The sequence below is a fragment of the Papio anubis genome, chromosome 6 (genome assembly GCF_008728515.1).
Source record: "Papio anubis isolate 15944 chromosome 6, Panubis1.0, whole genome shotgun sequence".
NCBI classification, from domain to species: domain Eukaryota; kingdom Metazoa; phylum Chordata; class Mammalia; order Primates; family Cercopithecidae; genus Papio; species Papio anubis.
This window is the reverse complement of record NC_044981.1, coordinates 102,487,643-102,513,356: the sequence shown is the minus strand read 5'-3', so window position 1 is coordinate 102,513,356 and position 25,714 is coordinate 102,487,643. Positions and strand designations below refer to the sequence as shown.

At 42.6% G+C, this 25,714-nt stretch overlaps 1 protein-coding gene across 1 annotated transcript in view; it reads left to right on the top strand.

Annotated features, from left to right (window-relative positions):
* Nucleotides 1–25,714, top strand: part of PDSS2 (decaprenyl diphosphate synthase subunit 2) — a 299,455-nt gene that overhangs the window by 270,909 nt on the left and 2,832 nt on the right. The window lies entirely within an intron of this gene.

Here is a 25,714-nt window from a genome sequence, read left to right as displayed (position 1 = left end):
TAGTCCCAGCTACTCAGGAGGCTGAGGTGGGAGGATTGCTTGAGCCTGAGAGGCAGAGGTTGCAGTCAGCTGAGATTGTGTCATTGCACTCCCTCCTAAAAATATAAAAAAATAGCTAGGTATGGTGGTGCACACCTGTAGTTCTGGCTACTCAGGACCCTGAGGTGGAGGATTACCTGACCCCAGGAAGTTGAGGCTGCAGTGAGCTGTGATTGCACCACTGTATGCCAGCCTGGGCAACGGGAGTGGGAGTGAGACCCTGTCTCAAAAAAAATAAAAAAGAAAAGAGATTTAATTGGCTTATGGTTCTGCAGGCATATGAGAAGCATAGTGCTGACATCTACTTCTGGTGAGGCTTCTGGTGAGCTTAGAATCATGGCGCATGGCAAAGGGTATTGGGCATTTCACATGGCAAGAGAGGGGAGGTGCCACACACTTTTAAACAACCAGATTGTGCATGGACTCACTGAGTGAGAACTCACTTGTCACCAAGGGCATGGCGTTAAGCCATTCATGAGGGATCTGATCCCATGACCCAAACACCTCCCACTAGGCCCACTTCCAACAATGGAGGTCACTTTTCAACATGATATTTGGAGGGGAGAAAACATGCAAACCAAATTGTTCACTTCATCTCTTTGGTCTTTTGTTAGTTTCCTCAGTACAAAATGAGCAGTTTAGAGTAGTGCTGTTCTATTCCCTAAGCCCATTCTAAATCTGGGAAGAGACATTCTTATCCTGAGGTCCAGACACACTCCTTCACCCAACCAACATTTATTTAATATATTTTTAAATTTACTTTTTTTTTTTTTTTTTTGAGACAGGGTCTCACTCTGTCTCCCAAGTTGGAGTGCAGCGGCACGATCTCAGCTCACTGCAACTTCGGCTTCCCAGGATCAAGTGATTCTCCAGCCTCAGCCTCCCGAGTAGCTGGAATTACAGGTGCAAGCCACCAATGCCCAGCTAATTTTTGTGTTTTTTGTAGAGACAGGTTTCACCACATTGCCCAGGCTGGTCTCAAACTCCTAAACTCAAAGCAACCTGCCCGCCTCAGCCTCCCAAAGTGCTGGGATTCCAGGCATGAGCCACCGCACCCAGCCTTTATTTGATGTTTAATATATTTGAGGCACTATGCTAGTGCCAAGACAACCACCATGAACATGACTGCCAGGGTTTGCCATCACAAGCTCCCTTGACTCCAGCTTCCCTATCTAAAGTAGCCACTCCACCTTTGCTCTGTTTTTTTCTCTTTAACATTTATCATAACATAAAATTATAGTTTTTATTTAAGTGCATGTTTATTTCTTCTTCCAATAGCATGTAAAAGATCTAAAGGCAGGGGCTTTGATGGCCTTGCTCATGGTTGCATCACCCTCCCTAGCACAGGCTTACACAGGAGTGCTTGACAAATAAGTATGCACAAGTATTACATTCATGTTATGTTAGGAGATGTACCGGAGGTTAGGAGAGGTTTGGGATCAAGGACTGTAGACTCAAATTAGCCATTTTAAGTTTTTGTTTGTTTATTTGTTTGTTTTTTGAGATGAAGTTTAGCTCTTGTTGCCCAGGCTGGAGTGCAACGGCACGATCTTGGCTCACTGCAACCTCCGCCTCCTGGGTTCAAGCAATCTCCTGCCTCAGCCTCCCGAGTAGCTGGGTTTACAGGCGTGCGCCACCACACCCAGCTAATTTTTGTATTTTTTGTAGAGACAGGTTTCACCACATTGCCCAGGCTGGTCTCAAACTCCTAAACTCAAAGCGACCTGCCCGCCTCGGCCTCCCAAAGTGTTAGAATTACAGGTGTGAGCCACCGCACCCAGCCTTAAGAGTGTATTGACTGTGTAATACGTTCCATCCCAAAGTTGCCTAAGGTTGCCTTTTCAAGTGCCCAGTTATAGTATTTCTCATGCCAGTAAATAGAAACCCACCCCTCCTTGAATATGTAGTGCTATTCTGTTATTTAAAGACATAGCTTGAAACTAATCCAGACCTGTCATCCTTACACAGACTTAAACCCAAGTAACATAAAGAAGAAAGATTATATCTTTCTCTACTAAGTCTTGGGGAGATGTCTGCAGTGTTATCCCTTATGCAGTGTGTTATGGACTACTCGGCAATGCATCCCGTGACCTAAGGTCTACTCCTCCTCTTTGTGTGCTCTGCTCTTTGTGGTCATGATGTTCAGGCTAATATAGGCATTGTGCTTAGTGGCTTAGGGTTCCCCTGGTAGGGGTTATTTTAAAATGGTATTTGAAAAACTCAGCAGCTATTTCAGGAGACTATTGTGAAATTCATTTCTTGCTGAAAATTTCTTTATTTCCAAGTGATAGGTATTTGTAAACTCAAAAGCCAAATTTTGTCTGAAAAGTCAGATATTAAGAAAGTGTGCAGCCATTTTAAAAAGGAATGAGATCATGTCCTTTGCAGGGATATGGATGAAGCTGGAAGCCATCATCCTCAGCAAACTAACACAGGAACAGAAAACCAAACACCACATGTTCTCACTCATAAGTGGGAGTTGAACAATGAGAACAAAAGAACACAGGGAGGGGAACAACACACACCAGGGCCTGTTGGGGGTGGAGGGGAGCGAAAGGAGGGAACTTAGAGGGCAGGTCAATAGGTGCACAAACCACCACGGCACATGTATACCTGTGTAACAAACCTGCACCTTCTGCACATGTATCCCAGAACTTAAAATAAAATAATAAAGAAAGAGTCCAAAAAAAACCTGTATATAATTATTTCGGTCATGCACCGAAATTATTTTGTCAGTTTCAGATGGTGAGGAAGCAGGGGAGAGTGTGGAAGAGGTGATCATTTCAAAATCATTCTCAACTATACCTTCAAAATGTGTGTTGCATTCAGCAAAATAGTGGTCTGTACACAGACACTCAGATAGAAATTGAATTACTTTTTAATTGAGTTCCTGTTGTGATAGAGCCTGGATATGAATGCTTTACACGGCTATAGTACCCTCCATCCTAAGATATCAAAGCACTTGACTACTATTAATTCATTAAATCTCTCCCTGTCTCTTAAAGTAGTTAACACAGCACTGGAAGTCACTCTCCTCGTTGCTGAAACTCATCCACCTGGGCAGTGGGCAAAGATGGAAGCTGTTTAACTGTGTGAGGCAATCCTACCTTAGTAGTTTCAAGATGGAAAAACAAGGAATATCTTACCAAGTAAAAACTGCAGAAGTTGTATTAGATGGAATGTAATTACCAGAAGTGAAGTGTGACCAGGAAGCTAACACTTTTGCTCCAGTGCACAATGCTGTGGGGATCTTAATTCCAGTGACTGTCCTGCAGCCCCGGGTGCGCATCTCTCAGACTGTTCCAGCTCCTTAGGCTTCTGGCCTCAAGGTTAGGCAGAGCCTCTTCAGCTCAGTGCTAGAGGGAAGAGTGCCACCTATTGAATTGTAGGGATTCTTGGAGATGTGTTGGGACTGGTGGAGAAGCCTCTCGGACCACATTCACGTTTGGTTTGCTATGGTAACTAATATATATGTCTAAAAGAAAACGAATATGTTGACTACTCTTGCTTAGAAAAACATCGACAAACGTCTGTGTATTTTCCCCAGCTGGAGCTGAGCGTATGCCTGTAGTTTAGCCTACTGCTACTTGAAATAAGCATGCTGCTAAAAGACTGAGGCAGATGGTATTTTTACCACTTCAGGCAAAACATGGCACCTATGGTTCGACTTTCTACAATTTTAATTTTTTAACATTTTCAAAATGGCTTGTTTAAATATCTCTATCACAGAGACACAGACTTTTTCCCAGTTTCTTTTTAATAATTGCTTCAGATATACAGATATGAATAACCATCAGTTGGTCAAAAACAGACTGTTCAGCATTGTAGAGACTGCCTTCTGTTCATTCTTTCACCAGTGCCTAGGACTGTGCCGTAAATGAGCTTTGACATTCGTGCTCATTTTGACACAAAGACACTAAATGGTTTATAATAGCTTGCATTATATTTATCTGTAGTAGTTCTTCTTCTTCTTCTGCTTCTGCTTCTTCTTCTCCTCCTCCTCCTCCTCCTTCTTCTCCTCCTTCTCCTTCTCCTCCTCGTCCTCCTCCTCTTCCTCCTCATTCTCCTTCTCCTTCTCCTTCTTCTCCTCTCTGTATGTTGTCCAGGCTAGAGTGTAGTGACTATTCACAAGCCCATTATAGTACTCTACAGCCTTGAACTCCTGGGCTCAAGAGATCCTCCCATCTCCACCTCCCAAGTAGCTGCGACTACAGGTGCATTGTCTCTGCACTGGCCTTTCTCTAAGCTTTATGGTGCATTTCATATCATTTGTCCCATGACTCAGCACAGAAAAGGGAGTTTTTTGCTGTTATTTTTTTAATGTCCTCTTATGAGGATCATTCTAAGCACAGAGAAATAATTGCTCATGGTTAAGCACTTGGTAAAAAAAAAAAAAATCTTCCAGATATTAATTCATTAGCCATGCGGTTCTCTGTCAAATGTAAGAGATTTTTTATAAGGATAGGGTTTTTGATTTGTCCTCCCTGCTAGAATTTGCTCAGGGTTCCAGAGTGGCACGTTCTGGCTCTATCCTCCCATGCCTCTCGGGCATCAGCATTTAGCAGCTGCTGCTCTACTCTGTCCTCCTCACCCCCAGAAGTCCTTGCACATTTGTTTTATTATAAAATGCATTTGCATAGGGCACACATTAAAATTCTCTTCCCACCAGCAAACAGTAATGTCCACAGACATTTGCATTTGCATGATCACATATCATTACTTCCCTTTAAAAAGAAAAAGTCTTTCTTCTCATGTCATGATTCTCCTTTCCAAGGTTTGCCCTTTTAGTCATTTCTTCTTATTATAGATAGATGCTTCAGCCATTTTTCTGCATATTGAGTCCAGAATTTTCTTTTTTGAACCTTGAATATAGAAATTGTTTGTATATATTATTGTTCTTTCTTTACTGACAAAGCCAGACTCCTTTATTCGTTTATTTATTTATTTATTTATTTTTGGTAGTCAATTTTTGCTGCTAGTTCCTTCCCATGACCCTAGCAAACTGGCTCTGAGACTTTTTCACATTGGCACATATAGAAAACAGATATTGCTGTGTTTTCTCTTCCCTGTACCCCTTTCTTGGGTAGATGCTGCATCTCCTACCCTGGGACTTTACATTAGCTCTTTTTTGGTAAAATATTCCATACAGCATCACTGAATGCACTAAATCTCTCATTTTCTCTAGCCTCCCGCAAAGATATCTTTTTTTCTTTTCTTTTTTGTTTTTGTTTTGTTTTGAGACAGAGTTTAGCTCTCATTGCCCAGGCTGGAGTGCAGTGGCACAATCTTGGCTCACTGCAACCTCCACCTCCCAGGTTCAAGTGATTCTCTCTCTTGTTTTTGTTTTTGTTTTTTGTTTTTTGTTTTTGAGATGGAGTCTCACTCTGTTGCCCAGGCTGGAGTCCAGTGGCGCCATCTCAGCTCCCTGCAACCTCCGCTTCCTGGGTTCAAGCAATTCTCCTGCCTCAGCCTCCCGAGTATCTGGGACTACAGGTGTGCACCACTGTGCCCAGCTAATTTTTGCATTTTTAGAGACAGAGTTTCACCATGTTGGCCAGGTTGGTCTCAAACTCCTGACCTCGTGATCTGCCTGCCTCAGCCTCCCAAAGTGCTGAGATTACAGGCGTGAGCCACTGCACCCAGCTCAAGCGATTCTCTTGCCTCAGCCTCCAGAGTAACTGGGATTACAGGCAGCTGCCACCATGCCTGGTTATTTTTTATATTTTTAGTAGAGACAGGGTTTCACCATTTTGGCTAGGCTGGTCTTGAACTTCTGACCTCAGGTTATCCACCCGCCTCGGCCTCCCAGAGTACTAAGATTTCATGCGTGAGCCACCATGCCCGGCCAAAGATGTCTTAACATTTAGGATTTCTATTTTAGTGATAACTATGCAGACTGTGGAGCCATTGGCATTGCCCTTTCCTATCTTGTTCCATAAAGGACTTGTGATATAATTAGATAAGATGTTTACAGTAGAATTTAAAGAAAAAAATCCAAATCAAAATACCATAATGATATGGGTGCAACTATGTAACTTTTTTTTTTTTTTTTTTTTTTTTTTTGAGACAGTCTTGCTCTGTCACCCAGGCTGGAGTGCAGTGGTATGATTATGGCTCACTGCAGTGTTGACCTCCTGGGCTCAAGTGATCCTCCCGCCTCAGCTTTGCAAGTAGCAGAGACTACAGGTGCATGCCACCACACCCGGCTAATTTTTTTATTTTTTTGTAGAGAAGAGGTATGACTATGTTACCTGGGCAGGTCTCAAACTCCTGGGGTCAAGTGATCCTCCCACCTTGGCCTCCCAAGGTGCTGGGATTACAGGTTTGAGCCACCATGACTAGCCCCTGTCCAAAAATTTCAAATCCCCCACTCCTCATTTCCTTAAAACCAGATTAAACCAGTTATTTTTCTCTTGGCAATTACATTTCAGACAACTGTTTTTCTTTGTAGCAATAGTGAGTAGATTCTCTTTAATCTTTTTTTTCTTTTTTTTTTTCTTTTTTTTTTTTTTGAGACGGAGTCTCGCTCTGTCGCCCAGGCTGGAGTGCAGTGGCCGGATCTCAGCTCACTGCAAGCTCTGCCTCCCGGGTTCACGCCATTCTCCTGCCTCAGCCTCCTGAGTAGCTGGGACTACAGGCGCCCGCCACCTCGCCCGGCTAGTTTTTTGTATTTTTTTTAGTAGAGACGGGGTTTCACCGTGTTAACCAGGATGGTCTGGATCTCCTGACCTCGTGATCCGCCCGTCTCGGCCTCCCAAAGTGCTGGGATTACAGGCTTGAGCCACCGCGCCAGGCCTAATCTGTTTTTCAAAACAATTAGTTTGTCAGTTTTTGCAACTACTGCTTTGATTTCATATCTCCTTCAAATTGCAATTATTAATGGTGGAAAAATAATCATTGATGAGTTTCCATTTATAATAAACCATAGAAGCTTTTGTACCGTGTGAAACGTTATATCAAAAATCAATTATAAGCCAGGTGTGGTGGTTTATGCCTGTAATCCCAGCACTTTGGGAAACCAAGGTGGGCAGATCACTTGAGGTCAGGAGGTCAAGACCAGCCTGGCCAACATGGCAAAACCCCGTCTCTACTACAGATACAAAAATTAGCCTGGTGTGGTGGCACATACCTATAGTCCCAGCTACTCAGGAGGCCGAGGCAAGAGAATCGCCTGAACCCGGAAGGTGAAGGTTGCAGTGAGCTGAGATCACGCCACTGCACTCTAGCCCGGACAATAAAGCGAGACTCCATCTCAAATAATTAATTAATTAATTAATAATCACACATGAAATAGTATCTTAAACCAGAGTTGTGCCTTATTATTAGCCTTGGTCTTTTTGCAAAACATTTGCCTTCTGTACATTATTCATTCCTATCATCAAGCTAGTCTTTTTTCTCCTTAACTCTTCCAGTGTATTATTTTGCATTTGTCCCTAGTGACTATCATTTTGCTTTGATTATCTGTTCCTCTAATTTCTTAATGTTATTTTAAAATTAGATTCTTGTTCTCTGAGGTGTTAGCAATCCCACACACCTCAGTGGCATCAGCAGATTTAATGATCATAATCTCTATTCCCTTGTGGATCATGAATAAAATTATTAAAAGATTTTAATGATAAACATCTTTATGACATCATATGACATGCCACTCTCTCAGTTGTTAGCCTAAATAATTTTTTTTTTTTTTTGAGACAGAGTCTTGCTCTGTCTCCCAGGCTGGAGTGCAGTGGCACAATCTCGGCTCACTGCAGCTTCCACCTCCCGAATTCAAGCGATTCTCCTGCCTCAGCATCCTGAGTAGCTTAGATTACAGGTGTGCGCCACCATGCCTGGCTAATTTTTGTATTTTTAGTAGAGATGGGGTTTTACCATGTTGGCCAGGCTGATCTCAAACTCCTGACCTCAGGTGATCCACCCGCCTCAGCCTTCCAAAGTGCTGGGATTATAGGTGTGAGCCACTGTGCCCGATCATCCATCATTTTTTTTTCTTTTTTTCTTTTTTTCTTTTTTTTTGAGACAGTTTCACTCTTGTTGCCACGGCTGGAGTGCAGTGGCACAATCTCAGCTTACTACAACCTCCGCCTCCTGGGTTCAAGCGATTCTCCTACCTCAGCCTCCTGAGTAGCTGGGATTACAGGCGCCCACTGCCACGCCAGGCTAAATTTTGTATTTTTAGTAGAGATGGGGTTTCATCATGTTGGCCAGGCTGATCTTGAACTCCTGACCTCAGGTGATCGCCCGCCTCAGCCTCCCAAAATGCTGGGATTACAGGCGTGAGCCACTGCGCTGGGCCCCAAGTACTATAGATACTAATTTAATATAGGCAGTTATAAATCTCTTTTATTTTTCTTCAGATTCTATATTCCTAGTTTATTGATGCTTGGTTTAAAATGTTATTTGTGGCTAGGCGCGATGGCTCATGCCTATAATCCCAGCACTTTGGGAGTTCGAGACCAGCCTGACCAACATGGTGAAACCCCGTCTCTACTAAAAATACAGAAGTTAGCCAGGCGTCATGGTGCATGCCTGTAATCCCAGCTACTCAGGAGGCTGAGGCAGGAGAATCGCTTGAACCCAGGAGGCGGAGGTTGCAGTGATCACGCCACTGCATTCCAGCCTGGGAGACAGAGTGAGACTCCGTCTCCCAAAATAAATAAATAAATAAATAAATAAATAAATAAATAAATAAATGTAAAATTTTAAATTATTTAGCTCATAACAATATTTAGTGGGGCAGTCTTTCCCACTCTTAAATTTACCATTTTGTACTACTGAAAATTACATACCTACATAATATCTAATATTTATCAGGAAGCTAAGTCAGGCTTAGATTGTTGATGAAGACCAGTTCTTGATGGTAAGCATGGAATGGTGTCTTGAGTTTGCTCACCATTGCACCGTGAAGGCCTACTACAGAACCTGGTGCAGGATAGTTGCCCAATAAATATTTGTTGACTGACTGTTGGAATGAATGATGACCCAAGATACTGCACATGTTTGTGCCTAACCTCTGTTCTTCTAATTCATAAGGAATATTTAATTCCACCTTTGTTCCTCTTATTTCCCCCCAAGTATATTTTTAATCAAATGGTTACATCCTCAATGCCTCGCACCCCCTGGGTTGAGGCAGAGATTCAGTTGGGGTAATCTTTTGAGTCTTAATCTGGAAAGCTAACTAGAAATGCCCTTCAGGCTGGCTCTGCGGGTGAATGCTCTGCACTGTGGGATAGCTGGATTCAATTATTGCTCCCAGTTTGTGGTGTCAGGAGCCACCTGTGCACAGGGAGAGGCTGTATGTCTTTATGTCGAAGATAGAGCCCTCTGTCCCTATAGAAAAGCCTGTTTATTCCATTAAAACTGTTTTAAAGTGGATCTGAAAGGAATACTATCTCTTTCCTTGTCATAAAATATAGTGGAGAGGCATGGGTTTCCCAAAATTATGGTGTTTGAGCGAAAAGAGAGGCACCTCTGTATAGATACTGAACATAGTTTTAGTAAGTTAGAAGACATCATTACCTAGATTCATATTTCCACAGTCATGCACTGATCCTGCTGTCAGATTTTGTGTTGAATTAAAAATTTTTGTGATTTGAAACTGTTTTGAGCCATCAGAAAGCTGTAGTTGATTCAGTTGGTACACCTGAAGCCATTCCTCCATATTTCCTATGCAGTGTCTCCAAGCACTACTCAGCCTCCCCACTTACCACATCAGACTGAGTATTGATCCCTGATAATGTACTTAACCATCTTTCCTGAAATAACGAGGTGGCTATGTCCCTCAGTTTTCAAACAAAAGTACTTAGGTAACAGTAGAGATCATGGGACCTGTAGCGTAGCTCAGTGAAGTGTGAAGTGTTACTAAGGATTGTAGGTGAGTTGATTCTGTCCTTTTCCCCCAAGTCCTTGACATTCTGGCTTGATGAAAGATCTTAACTAAGGCCGGGCATGGTGGCTCATGCCTGTAAGAAGGCTGAGGCGGGTGAATCACAAGGTCAGGATTTCGAGACCAGCCTGGCCAACATGGTGAAACCCCGTCTCTACTAAAAATGCAAAAATTAGCCAGTCATGATGGTGGGCGTCTATAATCCCAGCTATTCAGGAGGCTGAGGCAGAAGAATTGCTTGAACCCAGGAGGCAGAGACTGCAGTGAGCTGAGATCACACCACTGCACTCCAGCCCAGGCAACAGTGTGAGACTCCATCTAAAAAAAAAAAAAAAAAAAAAAAAAAAGAAAGATCTTAACTAAATCATAATAAAACCAAAGCTGTACCTCTGAAGATTGATTAGTGTGTAGCACAATGGTGCCCCCTGTGGAAGCTCTCTCTATCCTAGATCTAAGAAGGTTATGCTAACCTGTATCTTTGATTCCTAAGATTTGTGTGCAGCTGTCAGAAAAATAGGTAGACCTTTCTATGTGCTTTACTTTCTTTAAGATGCATGCCGCTGTATGCATGCTTTGCAGCGTACACTGTTTAAGACACACACTAAGCACCTTAATCAAATGGTTCTATCAAAATCTGTGAATCCCCTCATTTTACAGAGGAGAGCTCGAATAACCTAAGTGTTCACACAGTAATTATTTCACAGGGTCAAGATTCTACTCAGGTCTGCTGACTTCACAATGTGTATTCTCTTTTGTTGTTCGTTTTTTTTTAAGAGATAGGGTTTCACTGCGTTGGCCAGGCTGGCCTCGAACTCCTGTCCTCAAGTGATCCGCCCACTTCAGCATCCCAAAGTGCTGGGATTACAGATGTGAGCCACTTCGCCCAGTAGCAATGTGTATTCTTTACCACCATACTGCTTCTCAAGGTGCTTTAGACATACTACAAAAAGTTGTTGTTGTATTCAGGCTCTGATCTTGCAAGCATCCAGAAAATGGTGTGTATTAGTCTATAATCTAACATACTCTGGTCTCAGAAATGTGATTGTCTAATAAATGACTGTGCTAGGATTTATGTTTGCTGAACCAGTGTAATAATTATTGTGACTTTAAGCTGATAAGCATGCTTTACTTTTCAAAAAAAAATGTTTTATAGATAATAACCATTTAAAACAAATTCTGGGCCGGGCGCGGTGGCTCAAGCCTGTAATCCCAGCACTTTGGGAGGCTGAGACGGGCGAATCACGAGGTCAGGAGATCGAGACCATCCTGGCTAACACAGTGAAACCCCGTCTCTACTAAAAAATACAAAAAACTAGCCGGGCGATGTGGTGGGCGCCTGTAGTCCCAGCTACTCGGGAGGCTGAGGCAGGAAAATGGCGTAAACCCAGGAGGCAGAGCTTGCAATGAGCTGAGATCCGGCCACTGCACTCCAGCCTGGGCGACAGAGCGAGACTCCGTCTCAAAAAAAAAAAAACAAAAAACAAAAACAAATTCTGATCATCATTCTCTTGAGAGAGGCACTATCTAAATTAACAAATACACCTTCCGTAACACCATAACATAGAGACCTCCTACATTTGGAAGAGCTGTTAATCTTGCAGATATGATTACACTCAAATGGCACAGAGTAAATATACATTCTTCACCTCATACACTGACCCCCAGACTGATGCAACCTACCTAGAAGACGTGGCTGAAGCCTACATTTATTTCATTAATTAATGTAGATAGAATTTCTCTGTCGTTTGAGGTGCTTTCTGGTGAAATTATAAATGTTTTAAACTCGTCTTACATCAGGATGTATTTTAGGATTCTAGGAATCTAGGATCACATGGATGATGATGGTGGTAGTTTGGGGCAAGTGGTCCCTAGGTGTCAGCATCCAAATACTAAAGCACATGAAAATTGGAACCTGAGAAGGATATAAGAAATTTATAAGATAGGGAGCCAAGTAAAATAACAGAAACCTAAACTCACTCTTACATAGTTTATATATTCCTCAAATACCCCTAGGACTATTTGATTCCTACGTGATATGAATGCTCTCATCCCACAGTATTCTTTTTAATTAAATAACCAGCTTAGTATTTGTCATGAGATTACAGAGCTTACTATTTATTGATTCACTCCTAAAAAAGCTACAGGCAAGAGTGGCTCATTGCTGCAGTCTACAGCCTATGACATGTTTTGCTTGTTGAATTTCTATTACAGAGTTTGCTAAAAAGCTTTACAGTCCCAGTTTTGCTTTTTGAATTTCAATGTGTAGAATTAAGTTTCTCTTTGGAATATGATACTAAAATTAAAAATTAACTTTGAATCAGAATATGGATAAATCCATGATTATTTATAAATCACCAAATATTCTTTTGGAAGACATGATAACCAAGAAGCAGTGATTGCTTTTCCTGGGAAATTAATCCTAAATGTAATATAATTCCATATTACTAACCTCAAATGCCAAACCTATCAAAGGTTGATGCAAGTTTATAAATTAAGAATTACAGTCTGCGCATGGTGGCTCACGCCTGTAATCCCAGCAATTTGGGAAGCCAAGGTGGGCACATCACCTAAGGTCAGGAGTTTGAGTTTGAGACCAGCCTGGCCAACATGGCAAAACCCCATCTCTACTAAAAATACGAAAATTAGCCCGGCGCAGTGGCACATGCCTGTAATCTCAGCTACTCGGGAGGATGAGGCACAAGAATCACCTGAACCCGAGAGGTGGAGGTTGCAGTGAGCCAAGATCATACCAGTGCCCTACAACCTGGGTGAGAAAGTGAGACCATCTCCAAAAAAAAAAAAAAAAAAAAAAAAAAGAATTATGTTACGTGTCTCAGCAGACACATGTGAAGAAAATAGAAAAAAAAATTACATTGTCCATTTTGTCTCTAATTACATTTTGAGAGCAGGCCTGTCTGCTCATACCCTGAGCTGCAGTTTTTTTGTTGTTTTTTTTTGTTGTTGTTTTTGAGACAGGGTCTCACTCTGTCATCCAAATTGACCTTCACTCCTTGACATAGCAAACACTACTTTGTCTCAGTTCTTCTCTGCCACACTGTCAACAATTAGGTCAATTTTAAGTGTACCTGTAAAATTATTTAAACTTTGTATAAATACCTCTAAACCACATAAACATGTTTATATGATGTAGATATATTTTATATCATATAAATTTATCCCTACCATATGGTTTAGGGGTATTTATACATATACAGTAGTATGGTTGTATCTGTTCAGTTATGATAATTTGTATGAAATGAGCTGTTGGGTTGTGTTCAGCTCTCTGTGGATGGCAGGCCACAGCATGAACTCACAAATATACTTAGCAGAGAGGTTGAGCCTTGAAATAAGCACTGAAGTCTCACTCCCAACAAGAGACTGCACACCATCCAGACTAAGCATAATAGCCATATAGTTTTAAATTAGAAAACAGTAAAATTGATAAACGTGGAGGAGAGGGCAAGAAACACCATACCAAACATGCTTTTATTTTGTGTGTGTGTGTGTGTGTGTGTGTGTGTGTGTGTGTGTGTGTGTTAAGGGGGGATAGAATACATTTTAAATAGTCAGTATGATTTGGGAATTCATTTTTCAAAAACAGACATGTTTTGGCTAGGCGCGGGGGCTCAACCTGTAATCCCAGTACTTTGGGAGGCCGAGGTGGGCGGATCACCTGAGGTCAGGAGTTTGAGATCAGCCTGGCCAACATGGTGAAACCCCATCTCTACTAAAAATACAAAACTTAGCTGAGTGTGATGGCGCTTACCTATAATCCTAGCTACTGGCGAGGCTGAGGCAGAAGAATCACTTGAACCCAAGAGGTGGAGGTTGCAGTGAGCCGAGATTGTGCCATTGCACTCCAGCCTGGGTAACAGAATGAGACTCTATCTCAAAAAAATAAATAAGTAAATAATAAATAAATAAATAAATAAATAAAGTGAAAATAACCTGGGGCAATATTTGGTACTGTCACTGCATGAAACCACAAATACCACTACTGCAGTCAGTACCTTCGGTTGATAATTTTAATAAAAATAAGTTTTTGTTAGTTAAGGATTTAAGTAAAAATATACTAGTTTTGTTTTGTGACTCAGTGGTGGATGTGATAATACCTATCTTGCTCAGTGCCTTTAGGTTTAAAGTAAAAAAAAAGTATGACCAGAAGAATATACTTAATCAATTGAGATATGCATGACCTTTTCTTAGCAGAAAATGTGGAAAATTTCTACCTCCAATTTCTACTGACATTTGTTCTACAACCATATGGCATTTTTAGGTTGGTGGAAAATATATATGCGTTGCAGTAGAGGTACATAATTAAATGATGGCTTCAATTTTCTGCAATCTCTATAAATATGGCTTTATCATAAGCTATTTGACGATGTATTTTTTTTCTCATCTGTGATATGTATCTTTTAAAAAATCTGTCCTTGTACATAGGTGTGCAAAGGACATTAGCGATAGAGGTATGTGTTATGTTCTCAGATGAAATTGTAATGCTTTCTAGTTTGTTTAGGAGTGAAAGAAAGGGGCTATAGCATATTAGTTAAGAACAAGAACTCTGAATCTTGACTCCAGCACCTATCTTCTGTGTTACTTTGGACAACTTGCTCTCACCTAAATTTGTTCCTTTATAAAATGAAAATAATAGTGGTGTCTACATCATAGCGCTGTTGTCCGGGTAGAAGATAGATATAGATATAGATACAGATAGACAGACAGAACAAGAGAGAGATCTTTTTTTTTTTTTTTTTCCCGAGATGGAGTCTCACTCTGTTGCCCAGGCTGGAGTGCAGTGGCATGATCTCAACTGACTGCAACGTCCACCTCCCAGGTTCAAGCAATTCTCCTGCCTCAGCCTCCCAAGTAGCTGGGATTACAGGCGTGCACCACCATGCCTGGCTAATTTTTGTATTTTTAGTAGAGACAGGGTTTCACCATGTTGGCCAGGCTGGTCTCAAACTCCTGACCTCGTGATCCACCTGCCTCGGCCTCCCAAAGTGCTGGGATTTCTGGCGTGAGCCACCACACCTGGCCAAGAGAGAGATCTTAGAACAGTGCTGGGCACACAGTAAGCGCTATATATGAGATTGTCTTTATTGCCATTGCTGTTATTATTATTGTTTTTCTAATATTGGGAAACACTACCATTCTTACTGTATTTTTGCATATAAATTTCATGTGATTGAGAAATTTATTTAAAATTCTCTTTGTCTCTTTCTAGTTTTGTCAGATTAAGATGTGTAATTAAGATCGGTGAATTTTTTTCCTATAGACTCTAGCAAATAATTTCTAACTCTTAGTAAAAGGGAATGCTTTTATGTTGTTTGCAATGCATTTCACAGTTTATTGTATTAGAAAATTGTAGCTTTTCCTTTTGTACCAAGTCTTGCCACTCAGAAACTGTCAAGACCTTTCAGTTAAGCACTGTCGCTAGAATCTTGGGCTTGGGTAGACCTTTGGAGGCAGCTTCTTCCCACCTTTCACACCCGTGAAGAGTTTCAGTCATATTTTCTCCTACATGTGGTCATCCAGTCACTGAGGGCTTCCAATAATAGGGAACTCACAGCTTGTCAAAAATAATCATTCTGTCGTTAGACAACTCTAGTCATTCGAAGGTTCTTTTCTTATTTATAAGTGAAATCTTCTTCCCAGAAACTTTACCTTGTTGCTGTTTGTTCTGTCCCCTGAAGCACATAGAACAGGACTGTTCCTTCTTCCATTTAATTGCTTTAGATATTTGAAGATGGCTTTTGTATCCTCCCTTCCTCCAAGTTAAACATTCCGTAGATGACATGTTTCCAAATCCTTCTTCATCCTAATACTGGACCCAATCTATCATGCCAGTGCCCCTCTTGACTCATAGCCCCCAGGACTGAACATAGTTTTCTAAACATAAGTTGACCGTCAGTGTGCTGTGAGACCATTCCTGCCTGTGTTTTGGACATGTACACCTGCTGATGCTGCCAAAGTTTGCATTTGCATTTTTTTGTACCTACATCACAGCCTTGGCTGATACCAAGAATGTGGTTATCAAAGATTCTCAACATTTTTCATGAGTCACTGCCAAACTGCAGCTTATACTTTTACAATTAATTTTTGAAACCTAAATATACAACTATATAATTATCCCTGTTAGGTTTTACTGGCTACTATGTCTTTTGTTCAACATATCAAAACCATTAAAATTTTGATACTATCCATGTGTTACCTATCTCTCTTGGCTGTGTGACATCTGAAAATTAAAATTTAATATGCATTTCTTCTTCATCTTCATTCAAGTAATGCATAGAAATGTGATAAGAAGAAGAAACCAAGCATTAAGTTCTAGTAGCATGACACTAGAGATTGTTTTCTTCTTCTAAGCATTTTTTTGTTTTGTTTTTTTGTTTTTTGTTTTTTTGAGATGGAGTCTCACTCCATCACCAGGCTGGAGTGCAGTGGCTCGATCTTGGCTCACTGCAACCTCCGCTTCCCAGGTTCAAGCAATTCTCCTGCCTCAGCCTCCCGAGTAGCTGGGACTACAGGTGCACGCCACCACGCCCAGCTAATTTTTGTATTTTTAGTAGAGACGGAGTTTCACCATGTTGGCCAGGATGGTCTTGATCTCGTGACCTCATGATCTGCCCGCCTCGGCCTCCCAAAGTGCTGGGATTACAGCTGTGAGCCACCGCGCCCAGCCTGTTTTCCTGTTCAATATAAATCCACTACTAAACACTTTCTGGGAATAATTATTTTACATGTTCAAATCTATATTACCATACTGTGACCTGTACCCCATTTCTCTGCCTTATTAATGAAGGACTAAACTTCAAAAATCCAAAGTAACTCTATCTTTTTTTTTTTTTTTTTTTTGAGACAGAGTCTCACTCTGTTGCCAGGTTGGAGCCCAGTGGTGCAATCTCAGCTCACTGCAACTTCTGCCTCCCGGGTTCAAGCAATTCTCCCGCCTCAGCCTCCCCAGTAGCTGGGACTACAGGCACGCGCCACCATGCCCAGCTAATTTTTGTGTTTTTAGTAGGGAAGGGGTTTCACCATGTTGGCCAGGTTGGTCTCGAACTCCTGACCTTGTGATCCGCCTGCCTCAGCCTCCCAAAGAGCTGGGATTTCAGGCGTGAGCCCCCGTGCCCAGCCACTCTATCCTGTTTCTGAAGCTATCAGCCAAGTGACCACATTTTTTAAAAAAAGAAGAAAAGAGTGTGGTGTGTGTGTGTGTGTGTGTGTTTTATTGTGACTTGCTCATTATGACCCACTTATCCTGGGGCCACCACCACTATTGCCTTTTTTTCTAGAGCCCACAAACCATTTAATAACCTTTTTGAAGCTTTGCCATAAATTCTCCATAAATTCACTGGTCTGTGTTTCAGAATGCTCCTTCGTCCTCTTTTTTAAAATTATTATTTATTTATGTGCTTTGAGACGGAGTTTCACTCTTGTTACCCTGGCTGAAGTGCAATGGCACGGTCTTGGCTCACTGCAACCTCTGCCTCCCAGGTTCAAGTGATTCTCCTGCCTCAGCCTCCCAAGTAGCTGGGATTACAGGCGTGCACCACCACACCTGGCTAATTTTGTATTTTTTTAGTAGAGATGAGGTTTCACCATGTTGGTCAGGCTGATCTTGAACTCCTGATCTCAAGTGATGCACCTGCCTCAGTCTCCCAAAGTACTGAGATTATAGGCAGGAGCCACTGTGCCTACACAAAATAGGACACTATTTTGTCCTATGTTTGAAGACATGAGTCAGTTGAATCTCCTATCTCTGAGACTCCTCACAGTCTTCAGTAGCTGGGAAGGATGTTATGTGCATTCCATGCCAGAGCAGGAAGGAAGTGAGTGGATGCCTTTGTAAAGGTGTAAAGGTGCTCTAGGCTGGGGGCTGGGTATCCAGAGTGAGGAGGAAGACAGAGAGGCCGCGGCAGAAGAGCAACGCCTGATAGTAGTGTCAGGCACAGTGAGTGAGAAAGGGCTTACTGGGGTGCTACACAGTTGCTTGTCTTAGAGTATTATATTATGTTTAAAATGGGGACATGGGTAGTCTTAGAAAAGGAAGGACAACCAGAAGCTAAACAAAAGCCGAATCCCTTTGCCTAGTTGGGCGAAAGAAAACTTGGAGTTATCTCCAAACCTTTTCCAGTGCTATAGAGTGGGAGAGCTCTGGATGTACAGCAATGAAACAGGCTGTTTCATAAACTCACTTTGGACTCTTGTCTGCATCACTTAGCCTCTCTCATCCCAGTATCCTCTCCTGCTAAATAAGGTGGGAAAGTAAGATTGTACTTGGAGTTTCTCTTAAGTCTTTTCTTTTTTGTCTTTTTTTTTTTAATGGGGTCTTGCTGTGTTGCCCAGGCTTGTCTCAAACTCCTGGGCTCAAGCAATCCTCCTGCCTTAGCCTCCCAAAGTGCTAGGATTACAGGTGTGAGCCACCATTCCTGGCCTCTCCTAAGTCTTAAAGTCTTTCTCTGGTTTCCTTGGGCAGAAGTGGCTGCTCCCGCCACTTCTCCTAAGACTACTCAGACTCCATGCTAGGGCCTTCTTTCTAATATTTTCACACAACTTTTAGAACTTTTGAATACATAGTTTTCAGAGACATACGATGATTTTCTCAAGAGGGTCTTTTGTATAAGAGCAACAGTATCATTCAAAAGGTGTTTAATAAATGTTAAATAATAATGCACTTAATTTTAAGTACTTTGTATCCTCTTCTCTCTTTGTTAATATCTTTAATTGGATCCCCTAGCAGGGGATTTGGACTTAATTCATTTCAGGTGATACTGCACTTACACAATTATTTAGTTGACTTAATTAGAGATTTAATTATATTAGTGCCCTAAAGTGCTATATCAGAGAAATTAAACACTGACTGTTAATTCACCTTTCATATTTATTGTGCTGTTTATGACTACAGTGATCTTCAAGCCATAAGGGCTTGAAGATTTGGAAAGTTCTGTCTATGCATCAGCTTGAACTTTGCCCATTCAAAATGTAGATGAAGGCAGGAATGGAAATGCCTTTTTTAGGCTGAGTGCAGTGCCTCACACCTGTAATCCCAGCTCTTTGGGAGGCCGAGAGGGAAAGATCACTTAAGGCCAGGAATTCAAGACCAGCCTGGGCAACATGGTGAGACCACCCCCCATGCTCATGTCCACAAAATGAAAATAAATAAAATTAGCCAGGCATGGTGATGCATGCCTGTAGTCCTAGCTACTCAGAAGGCCGAGGTGGGAAGATTGCTTGAGGCTGGAATTTGAGGCTGTAGTGAGCTTTGATCACACCACTGCACTCCAGCCTAGGTGATGGAGTGAGACTCTGTCTCAAAAAGTAAAAAAATAACTTTAAAAAAATTGTGTCTTTTATCTATGGCTATTAGAACTAAGGTCATGGCCAGTTGTGATGGTTCACACCTGTTATCCCAGCACTTTGGGAGGCTGAGGCAGGAGGATCATTTGATCCCAGGAGTTTAAGATCAGCCTCTGGGCAACATGGCAAAACCCATCTCTACAAAAATTAGCCAGGCATGGTGGCACGTGCCTGTAGTCCCAGCTCCTCAGGAGGCTAAAGTGGGAGGATGGCTCTAGCCCAGGAGGTTGAGGCTACAGTGAACTATGATCTTGCCACTGCACTTCAGCCTAGGTGACAGAATGAGACCCTGTCTCCAAAATAAAGACTTATTTAAAAAAAGAACAAAAAAGAACCAAGGTCATGGGTCCATTCCTTCACTGTTCTACTTAACCCTCTCTGTTTTACAGGCCTGTGACTACCTAACAGGTGGTCCTGGGAGGCAGTAACTGTGTTCCTCTCTGTATTTCCAGCATATACCAAATGCCTAGGTTATATAGGTGTCCAATAAATGCTTGTTGGTTTTAATTTGATTGTTGCAAAGACAACCAGTTGAAAGTATGGTTAGAATAGTATAAACCTGGCCAGGCGCAGTGGCTTATGCCTGTAATCCCAGCACTTTGGGAGGCCAAGGTGAGAGGATCGCTTGAGGTCAGGAGTTTGACACCAGCCTGGCCAATATGGTGAAACCTCATCTCTACTAAAAATGCAAAAATTAGCCAGGCATCATGGCACATGCCTGTAATCCCAGCTACCTGGGAGGCTAAGGCAAGAGAATCGCTTGAACCCAGTAGGCGGAGGTTGCACTGAGCCGAGTTTGTGCCAGTGCACTCCAGCCTGGGTGTCAGAGTGAGGCTGTTTCAGAAAAAAATATATATATATGTATATATATATAAACCCAACACAACTGTCTTAAAATACAGCGACTCAAAATACATGCCTTAATGAGTAGGTACTCCCAAATCTGGCTAATCATTGGAATGACCTAAGAACCTTTTTTTTCAGTCCTCATGGACTCTATCTCCAGGGCTAGAGGCCCAAGCATCTGCATTTTAAAGTTCCCCACATGAGTCTATGGCCAGGCAAGTTTAGGAACCCCAGCTTAATGTATCTGTTGTCACATTTATTTAAAAGTAACAAGATCGGCGGGCGTGATGGCTCACGCCTGTAATCCCAACACTTTGGGAAGCCGAGGCGGACGTATCACCTGAGGTCAGGAGTTCAAGACCAGCCTGGCCAACATGGTGAAACCCCGTCTCTACTAAAAATACAAAAATTAGCTGGGTGTGGTGGCATGCGCCTGTAATCCCAGCTACCCAGGAGGCTGAGGCAGGAGAATCGCTGAGGCTGCAGTGAACTGAAATTGTGCCACTGTACTCCAGCCTGGGTGACAGAGCAAGACTCTGTCTCAAAAAAAAAAAAAAAAAAGAGCAAGATCATTCTTGAGTTTATAGATGTCAGTGAGGAATAATACCTTTCATGAAGGATTATATTACTGTTAAGTCATTACTGGTGGGCATTTTACACATGGAAGCTATCAGGTTCCTTGGTATGCAAAGCCCTGTGAGCCCAAGTCTGGAGTTGAGTATTGACTAGAGTAAAATAATCGTTGGGTATGAGAAATTAAATCTTCTAGGACTGTGTAACTTTCAGTAATGTCCTCCTGGTTGCTCTTTTGCCCTAATCTGAATTACCCTTTTATCATAGTATTAAATACCCTATTAGCTACCATCAGATATTCAGTTGAGCCTGGCTGAATAAAGTTCATAGAGAACAAACTAAATGAAACAGTCAGGGGAATGTAGAATGTAAAACATTCTGGAGTGCAAGCTGGTCTTTCAAAATGACAATGTCTTAGCAGAAAAAAAGATTAAAGTGTCATAACAAATGTGATTTATGAACTGGGATTTATCATAGTTAAAAAATATGGTTAAATAAAAGCCATTTTGGAACCAATTGGAGAAATTTACACCTGGACTAAATATTAGATAATATTAGTGAATTATCAGGGCTAGGCACAGTGGCTCATGCCTATAATCCCAGCACTTTGGGAGGCCAAGGAAGACGGATCTGTTGAGGTCAGGAGTTCGAGACCATCCTGGTCAACATGGTGAAACCCCAACTCTACTAAAAATACATAAATTAGCTGGGTGCGGTGGCATGTGCCTGTAATCCCAGCTACTCGGGAGGCTGAGGCAGGAGAATTGCTTGAACCCAGGAAGCAGAGGTGCAGAGCTGAGATTGCGCCACTGCACTCTAGCCTGGGTGGCAGAACGAGACTCCATCTCAAAAAAAAAAAAAAAAATAGGGACTTCTCAACAAAATAAAAAGAAAACGTGTAAATTTTTAAAAATTGGAAACTTGAGGAACAAATGAAAAATAAATAGGGAATGCTCTCTCTCTTTTTTTTTTTTTTTTTTGAGACAGTCTCACTTACTCTGTCACCCAGGCTGGAGTGCAGTGGTATGATCTTGGCTTACTGCCACCTCCACCTCTCGTATTCAAGCAATTCTCCTGCCTCAGTCTCCCAAGTAGCTGGGATTACAGGTGCACGCCACCACACCCGGCTAATTTTTGTTTTTAGTAGAGATGGGGTTTCACCATGTTGACCAGGCTGGTCTCGAACTCCTGGCCTCGAGTGATCCACCCTCATGGCCTCCCAAGTGCTGGGATTACAGGCGTGAGCCACTGCGCCCGGCTGGGAATTCTGTAATTAGTTTTTCTAGTTAGCTTTCCTAGCTGTGACAATAGTACTGTGTTTATGTAGGACAATGTTCTTAAGAGATGCATGTCAAAACAAGGGTGAAGCATCCTGCAGCCAATGATGTGCCCAAACCAAGTCCTAACGACTCACAGGCTGTTATTAAATCTTCAAGAATTGTGTGACTCCACCACCCTTGGCAGCTTGAAATCAGCCATAATGGGAGTATTTATACCACAAAAATCTGCAAATGTGGACTTTTGTACCCCAAGAGAACTAATTTACTAGCATATCACTACCTGCAGTTTACTTTCAAATGGATCAGAAACACACACACACAGACACATACAGATAGAACAAAAATGACAAAATACTAATAATTGTTGTGATTGTTGAATCTAAGTAGAGAATCTATGGTCATTCATAGCACTAGTACTTGAGTCAGCAGACGTTTTCTGTAAAGGCCAAACTGTAAATATTTCTCACTTTGGGCCATACAGCCTCTCGGGCAACTATGCAACTCTGCAACTCTGCCTTTATAGCACAAAAGGAGCCATGGACAATGCTCATACGAATGGATGTGGTTATTCCCCAGCAAAACTTCATTTATGAGAACACAGGGTCAAATTCAGCCTAGGGCCATGGTTCAAGTTTTCTGTACTTTGAAAATAATTTATAATAAAATATTGAACAATTTTTTAAAGTACAAATTTCTTAGCCTAGGCTGGGAGTGGTGGCTCACGCCTGTAATCCCAGCACTTTGGGAGGCCAAGACGGGCAGATCACGAGGTCAGGAGATCGAGACCATCCTGGCTAACCTGGTGAAACCCTGTCTCTACTAAAAAATACAAAAAACTAGCCGGGCAAGGTGGCGGGCGCCTGTAGTCCCAGCTACTCAGGAGGCTGAGGCAGGAGAATGGCGTAAGCCCAGGAGGCGGAGCTTGCAGTGAGCTGAGATCCGGCCACTGCACTCCACTCTGGGCGACAGTGCGAGACTCTGTTTCAAAAAAAAAAAAAAAGAAAGAAGGAAAAAAAATAAAAATACAAAAAAAAAAATACAAAAAAAAAAAAGACCCTGTCTCAAAAAATACATAAATAAATAAAGGAGGAAAAGGGCGCAAAAGTGAGGCCAAGCAAGAGCTAGCTTGGCAAGGGACTTAAATGCCTCGTGAAAGAGCTTGGACTTTTCTCTTAAGGCTATTGGAAGGGTTTAAGCAAGATTGTCTTTGCATTTTATTAAGCTCTCCTTGGCAGCATAGTAGATAGAGTCCAGGAGTGCAGAACTGGTGGTGGGAAGACTCTTTAGAAAGTGATTGCAAAAATTAACTGAGGCGAGAGATGATGATGGCCTGAACTAATGTATTGGCAATGGGAATGAGGAGTAGAGGATAAACTTGAGAACTCTGAAGAGATGGAAAGACTAGGAGTCATTGACTGTATCAGTCAAAATGGCTACAGATAATCTCACAACCTCCACTGCTGCAGATGGGCGAGGCACTGTAGTGCTCATTACAGTCACTCAGGGATCCAGGCCAAGGAGCATCTCCAGTGTGGGCTGGTAGCTATGCAAGAGGGAAAGCTCTATAGGGACTCACAGGACAGTTAAATGCTGCAGCCCCAAAGTGGCATCCCCATTCACAACTCATAGACCAGAACTTGTCACCTGGCTATACCCAATCTCTGGGAGCCAGAAAGTTCAGTTGTGAGTGAGCAACCCTGGGACTGCCCCTGTGCCTAACCGGATGTGGGGAATGAAGACTTCTGGGTTTCTGACTTAGAGAATTAGCCAGACATGGCTGGGCGCTGTGGCTCACGCCTGTAATCCCAGCACTTTGGGAGGCCGAGGCAGGCGGATCACAAGGTGAGGAGATCGAGACCATCCTGGCTAACACGGTGAAACCGGTCTCTACTAAAAATACAAAAAATTAGCCGGGTGTGGTGGCAGGTGCCTGTAGTCACAGCTACTTGGGAGGCTGAGGCAGGAGAATGGCGTGAACCCAGGAGGCAGAGCTTGCAGTGAGCCGAGATTGCGCCACTGCACTCCAGCCTGGGTGATAGAGTGAGACTCCGTCTCAAAAAATAAAAAGAATTAGCCAGACATTTGAGGCATTTGCTAAGAAAGAGAAGATGGCAACGGAGCAGTGGAAAGTGAGCAGACCAAATAATTAATTCTGTGTGTCTTTTTCAGCTCTAAAGTGTAATCATTGTATTGGTCCTTTTTCATCATCAAAGAGGATTGAAAGTCATCTTCATTTGTCAGCAATTCATTCTTTTTTTTCTTTTTTGAGATGGAGTTTCACTCTTATTGCGCAGACTGGAGTGCAATGGCACAATCTTGGCTCACCACAACCTCCGCCTCCCGAGTTCAAACAATTCTTCTGCCGCAGCCTCCCGAGTAGCTGGGATTACAGGCGCCCGCCACCACACCTGGCTAATTTTATATTTTTAGTAGAGATGGGGTTTCACCATGTTGGCCAGGCTGGTCTCAAACTCCTGACCTCAGGTGATCTGCCCGCCTCAGCCTCCCAATGTGCTGGGATTACAGGTGTAAGCCACTGCACCCAGCCTTTTTATTTATATATTTATGTTTTGAGACAAGGTCTTTCTCCATTGCTCAGGCTAGAGTGGTGCAGTGGTGTAGTGATGGCACATTGCAGCCTTTACCTCCTGGGCTCAAGTGATCCTTCCACCATAGCCCTCTACATAACTGGGACTCCAGTTGTGCACCACCATGCTTGGCTAATTTTTTAATCTTTTATAGAGACGGGGTCTCACTATGTAACCCAAGCTGGTCTAGAACTCCTGGGCTCAAGCAGTCCTCCTGTCTCAACCTCCCAAGTGCTGGAATTACAGGCATGAGCCACTGTGCCCAGCCGACATTATTCTTTGCAAAGAGAGTTTTAGTTCATTCTTCCCAGCTAAACAAAAGCTTTGAGTTTTAAAAATGTAGCATTCAGGACAGGCGCAGTGGCTCACGCCTGTAATCCTAGCATTCTGGAAGGCTGAGGCAAGTGGATTGCCTGAGGTCTGGAGACGGAGACCAGCTTGGCCAACATGGCAAAACCTCATCTCTACCAAAAATTAGCCAAGTGTGGTGGCAGGCGCCTGTAATCCCAGCTACTCAGGTGGCTGAGGCAGGAGAATTGCTTGAATCCGGGAGGCGGAGGTTGCAATGAGACAAGATCATACCACTGCACTCCAGCCTGGGCAACAGAGTGAAACTTTGTCTCAAAACAAAACAAAACAAAAAAGACCAGGCACGGTGGCTCATGCCTGTAATCCCAGCTCTTTGGGAGGCAGAGGCAGGGGGATCACGAGATCAAGAGATCTAGACCAGCCTGGCCAACATGGCGAAACCCCTTTTCTACCAAAAATACAAAAATACAAAAATTAGCTGGGTGTGGTGGCACCCACCTGTAGTCCCAGCTACTTAGGAGGCTGAGGCAGGATAGTCACTTGAACCCGGGAGACGAAGGTTGCTGTGAGCCGAGATCATGCCACTGCACTCCAGCCTGGCAACAGAGTGCGACTCCACCTCAAAAAAAAAAAAAAAAAAAAAAAAAAGCATTCAGATCTAATACTATGTGTCTTTCTTGAATTTTCATATGGACTAGTGTGTCAACATATGGTGTTAAAAAAAAGTTATTAACTAAGATAGTAGTGAAGCCTTCCTCACATAAGAATATCAGGCTGCTGGCCAGGTGCAGTGGCTCACGCCCGTAATCCCAGCACTTTGAGCAGCCGAGGCAGGCGGA